This window comes from Eucalyptus grandis, chromosome 3 (genome assembly GCF_016545825.1).
Source record: "Eucalyptus grandis isolate ANBG69807.140 chromosome 3, ASM1654582v1, whole genome shotgun sequence".
Lineage (NCBI taxonomy): Eukaryota > Viridiplantae > Streptophyta > Magnoliopsida > Myrtales > Myrtaceae > Eucalyptus > Eucalyptus grandis.
The window spans coordinates 48,522,893-48,528,892 of record NC_052614.1 but is presented as its reverse complement, the minus strand read 5'-3'; positions in this window follow the sequence as shown (position 1 = coordinate 48,528,892).

Genomic DNA, 6,000 nt, shown 5'->3' with positions numbered 1-6,000 from the left:
AAATTGAAGAAATTGGATGTACAAGAATTGGACCTCGACAGAAAATGAAAGTGCAACTATTGGAGAAGTTGTGGAGGATTTGAGTGAGTGGAAGATGACATGGGATGATGTAATGGTGGTTGAGGCCAAGGGTTGAGGGCTTGACAAGTGGAGGTTGGAGATTGAATCTCCAAAAAGGCCCCATCACTATCATCTTCAAGCTTGGGAAGAGAGAGAGAGGGGAGAGGAGCCGCTCGTGCGACCAGCCGACCGGACGCCACCCCCTTCGCCCGCTCGGTCACCTGCTTGCCACTGCACGTCGCCGTCGCCGGTGCCGCTCATCCACGCACACCTGTGTGCGCTCGCCGGCCAGTTGTCACGCGTTGCTTCTCCCTGCTCGCACGGCCCCAAGCTTTTAGCACCTTCATTCAATTGCTGCCGCCATCGCCAGGGTTGCCAGAAAGCCGTTGGAGCCACTGCCAACAACCATTCGAGCAGCCACTATCTTTCTTTGCCGGTTTCGCGCCTGAACCGCCGCCGAGCCACCTCCATTCGACCTCAAACAAGCTGGTTTTGTGGGTATCTCAGCCCGGTTTTGGCCCGTTTTGGCTGGCTTCCCGACCCCAAATGCTCGGCCCGACTTGAGGAAAGTTGATCCTCGCGGTGTCCCCGTCGTTTTGGTTCGCTCAGCTCGCTAATCCAGTGAGTTTAACTCACTAAACCTTCATTAGAGTGTTAATGATGCTCTAAGTGTGATTAGTTTAAATTAAGTGAGTTTAGGTGGGTAGTTTAGTATATTTAAGTATGAATTGGATTAAGAGATTTGTTTAATTTAAATGGTGCTTAATTAAGGCTAAGAGAAGGTTAATTAATGATAAGCCTTGATAGGACATATTAGGATTTTAATTTTGAATTATTTAATTGTTTCGAAATTCTGGAATTTATAATATTATATTATATTCCGAAATTATTATTAAAAAAATGGAAAAAAATTATTTTTGACTCCGATTGCGCAGAATTTCGTGCTAATCATTGTTGTGTATTTAGAATTTGAATTTGATAATTGATTGTGGCAAATGAAGTGTGGTTGTGATAAATAGAGATTCTTTTTATAAAATCCCAAGTGTCAAAATTTGATAGAAAAACGACGACGTGCGGACCCCTCAAGTGCCTTAACTTTGCCCAAAGGACACTTAAGTGCCATAACTTACGAAAGGGACACTTAAGTGCCATAACTTACGAAAGGTACACTTAAGTGCCAAAATCGGAGTAAAATGGATCACTTGAGTGCCAATCCGGCCAAAATCCGGCCAAAACGCCAACGTGGTGTTTTTCCGGCTAAGCGCGGCCAAAACGGCGCCGTTTTTGTACGTTGACGTGGCCAAAACGGCGTCGTTTCGGGCGACGTGGAACAAAATAAATAAATAAATAATTAAATTAAATTTAAAATTAAATTTAGTTAAAATATTTTAAAAAATAATATTTAAAAATTTAAAAAACTTTAAAAAATTAAAAAAATTAAAAAAAAAAGGGAACAGGGGAGGCGGCCGAGGGATCAGCCCTCGGTCGCCGCCGCCGGGAAGAGCCGGCGACGGCGGGGGGTGGGTCGGCCGGGCGAGGTGCGGGCGAGGGCCGCGAGCCCTCGCCGCTAGATCTCGGGAGGCACAGCCCTCGCCCAGATCCGGCGAGGTCGGCGGCCCTCGCCCGGCCGGGCCAAGGCCGCTGCCCGCCGGGGGCGACCCCGGCGGGCGGCGGCCCTGGCCCGGCCGGGCGAGGGCCGCCGACCCTCGCCGGATCGGGCGAGGGCTGCGACCTCGCCCCCAGATCGGGCGAGGGCTCGCGAGCCGTCGCCGCGCCGATCGGCCGGGGTCGCCGTCGACCCCGGCCAACCGTCCCCCCGCCGTTGCCGGCCCTTCTCGGGCGGTGGCGGCCGAGGGCGATCCCTCGTCGCTCTCCCCATTCCCTTTTTTTTTTTTTTAATTTTTTAAAATATTTTAAAGGGTTTTTAAAGTTTTTTAAATTATTATTTTTAAAATATTTTAAATAAATTTAATTTTAAAATTATTATTTTTAAATATTTTAACTAAATTTAATTTTAAAATTAATTTAATTAATTTTAAAATTTTCTTTTTGCCACGTCAGCCCAAAACGACGCCGTTTGCCACGTCGCGTGCAAAACGACGTCGTTTTGGGCGTGCTTCGCTGGAAAACGCCACGTTGGCGTTTTGGCCGGACTTTGGCCGGAGTGGCACTCAAGTGATCCGTTTTTTCGAATTTCGCACTTAAGTGTACCTTTCGTAGTTATGGCACTTAAGTGTCCGTTTGGCCAAAGTTATGGCACTTGAAGCGTTCTTTTGTCGAAAAACGACCGTATTTGACCACCTATTAGAGATCGTGCCCAATAGGGCCGTGATTGACCACCTATTAGAGGTCGTGCCCATCGGGCCGAGATCTACCACCTAATTAAAGGTTGTGCCGAGTAGGGGTGTGCATTTTCTGGGCAGGCGGTTCCCGACCTAGAACCGGGAACCGCCCGCTAAGGACCGGTTCCGAAAAATTGGAACCGGGATCCACCCGTTCGTTGCATGGATCCACCCGGGAACTGGACCGCAGGTGGTCCGGTTCCCGGGTGGATCCATGGAATCGATATTGACGCAAAATAATCAACATAAAACGACTACGTGACATCAAAGCAAGCCGAAGAAAGAAAAACCAAATTTAAGTACGTGAAATAAACTCATCAAGTAAAGTAAATTAGACAAGGTTACACGGATTGTACTTCCATATCCAAAGCAACCAAAGATATCTCCGATAAGTTTCTTGACATGACAAACATTTTCCACATCATCGAGGACAATCAAAACTCTCATGTGGCCATATAAGTCCCTGAAAAACTCAATTCCCAAGCTGGCTAAAGCAACGTCCTTACTAAGGTCAGCAACTTAGTTCGCAAAAGCTGAACATTGGATTATGCTCCTTGGGTACATAAATCAAGCCCTTCTAATTCTTACTTCGCAAAAGCTGAAGCCCTTTTTTCGAACTCAAGCCCTCATAAATCAGCTTAGTTCACAAAAGCTGAAGCCCCTTTTTCGAACTCAAGCCATCATCAGTGTTTATTCACAATCAAAACTCCTTAGGTGCCCCTTCCAGAACATCATAAATCAACTTAGTTCGCAAAAGCTAAAGCGCTCCTAATTCTTGAGTTGTTTCTGCTTGTCCTCGGCACCAATATTCATCAAGCCCATGATGCGGCCTACTTGATGGTAAGCATTTTTTGTTCTTACCAGGTGATCATTGCCATTAAGAGCAAGATTTAGGAACATGGTAAAGTCAAAACACAAGCTAAAACTAGTGATAGGAACATATCGGCATGAATTAGCATCACGATATGTCAAATTATCCACGCATACACTTTACAACGACGCAACAATCGCAACAAGATTCTTTATATATATAAACAATCACAACAAGATTCGCCTAAAACTTTATGACTTATAAAGTTTGTGAATCCCAAGTTTTGAGCTCTGAAATTTCAAGTTCCAAACTCCTAAAAGTAAAACAATAATTAATAGATGATTGCTCAACATTAGTAAAAATTGAACTCAAATAATTGTTGAAAATCTTACCACATATATTCCTCCCACTTCAACTTGTAAACTCTATGGATTGTCAATCTCCTTGTTAATCTCCTTGTTAACATCATCCATATCTAACAAAAAGAAGATATTAAATAAAGTATTCAGTTATTAGATAATAGATATATAAAAGAATTACATGATGAAATGATATGGACTTACCAAATTCAAACTTTTCCGCATTTTCGATACATTATTCAACATTAATCGACTCAAGACTTGCTCTCAACCAATCTTGAGTGCAAATCAAAGCTTCCACAACTCTAGGAGTCAAAGAACTCCGAAAACCATCAAGCACACGACCAGAAGTATTGAAAGTTGATTCTGAAGCAACGGTAGTAATGGGAATAGACAAAATATCCCGAGCCATCAAAGATAAGATTTTAAACTTTTGGCCAGCAACACTCCACCATTTCAAAATGTCAAGATCATGACCATCTTCAAGTTCAGCTTTAAGATATCGATCGAGCTCATATAAGTTGCCATCGGACTTTTTCTTCTCCTCATTAAGAAAGTCATCATACGAAGGCTCTTGCACATAGAAATTTAAGCTACAATCGTCCTCTTCATTTCCCTCATTGAAATAAGAATCGCAGCTACTACCGATATTAGTAGAACTTACCAATTTTTGTCTCTAGAAATGTGATAAGATTTCTCATAAAATTTAAACACACGTTCCAGGGCAAACTTCACCTTATCAAACATCTCATCAACTTCTGCAGCATCATCATAAATGAGTTTACAACAATACCTCACATAATTCAGCTTTTTCTAGGATCCAATGTTACCGCAATCAATACCATCATATTGACTTTTTCGAAACTCCCATAATATTTGTCAAACTTCTCTTTCATTTTCAAGCCCATAACTCTTACCCTATGATCAAAAGCCTTCGTTGCTTCTTGCAAATATTTATACAAAGAAGCTATCCCCACAAAATAATCATTTGAAGTGATATACAAAGTTTCGAACATCTTCTTAGTGGTATCATAAAACTTCTTCAAAAAATTAGAAAGAACAATAGCATTTTCCCAATCAACGCTACTTGGAGTATCAGAATTAAGCTCAGTTAGGAAAGAAACATCTTCTTCTTCCATCATTTCAAAAGCTTTTCTTAGCTTTATGGCACTCTCTAACATTAGGTAAGTGGAATTCCACCTAGTTGAGACATCAAGACAAACTGAACCCTTATAAGCAATCATTGTAATTTCAATGCAATCTCGAAATGTCTTAGCTCTCATAGGAGAATTCCTCACATACCTAACCATGTTTCGAATACGTGTAATGGAATCATGTATCTCGGTCAAGCCATCATTCACAATCAAGTTTAATATATGAACCGTGCACCTCATGTGTAAAGATTCACCATCTAAGATCAATAGCCTCTCTCTTGAAAATTTTTCTTTTAAATAATTAATGGCCACATCATTTGAACTAGCATTATCCACTGTGATTGTGGACACTTTTTTCACTATTCCCCACTCATATATGCATTTGTCAACTACTCTCCCAATATCCCTACCCTTGTGACTAGTTATCATCACAAAATTGATGATCATTTTATGCAATTTCCAATTTTCATCAATAAAATGTGCAATGAGTCATAGATAGTTCAAATTTTGAATGGAACTCCATGTATCAGTCGTGAGGGCGATCCTAGAATTAAGCTTACGAAAAGAAGCCTTCAAATTTCCTTTTTCACAAAAATACAACTTCATACAATCCCTAGCCACCGTAAATCGCGACATATGCTTGAAGAGAGGTTGTAATTGATTCACATAATCACGAAATCCAACACGTTCAGCAATCGAAAATGGTTGTTCATCAATTATAATCATCAAAATAAGCATTTGCCTACAAATCTCTTGATCAAACTTCCATGTCGTTAAAATTCCACCACTCCCAGTACTACTAGTAGTATCTCCTCCTATCATTTGAGTTCCATCTACTCTTTGTGATGCAAACAATTTTTGCCTTTTATCCACATTGTGAGGATACTTATTGCACTTTCTCAAGTGCTTCAACATATTTGAAGTCCCATTATCAATGTGGTACGAATACTTGGATCCATAGTAATTGCAAAATACATCAACTTTTCCATTTGTGTGAGTTGTTCCTTTTCGAAAATGAAGCCAAGCTACTGATTTTCGCTTACTAGGAGGACAGGGACAAGAACCGGATACCTTATTTGTTTTGGATGTATCTTCAAAGTTTTCACCTCCTTCTTGTTCTTGTGATGTTGATTCCACTATTGGCGTTATTGCATCATAAGATTCCTCTACTTCCATTAACATGTTAATGAATCACTTGAATCAAGCAACGCATTGTCAACACTTAAAATGGTTAGCCATCAAATGAAGATAGACATTTTTAGGATTCTTATTAT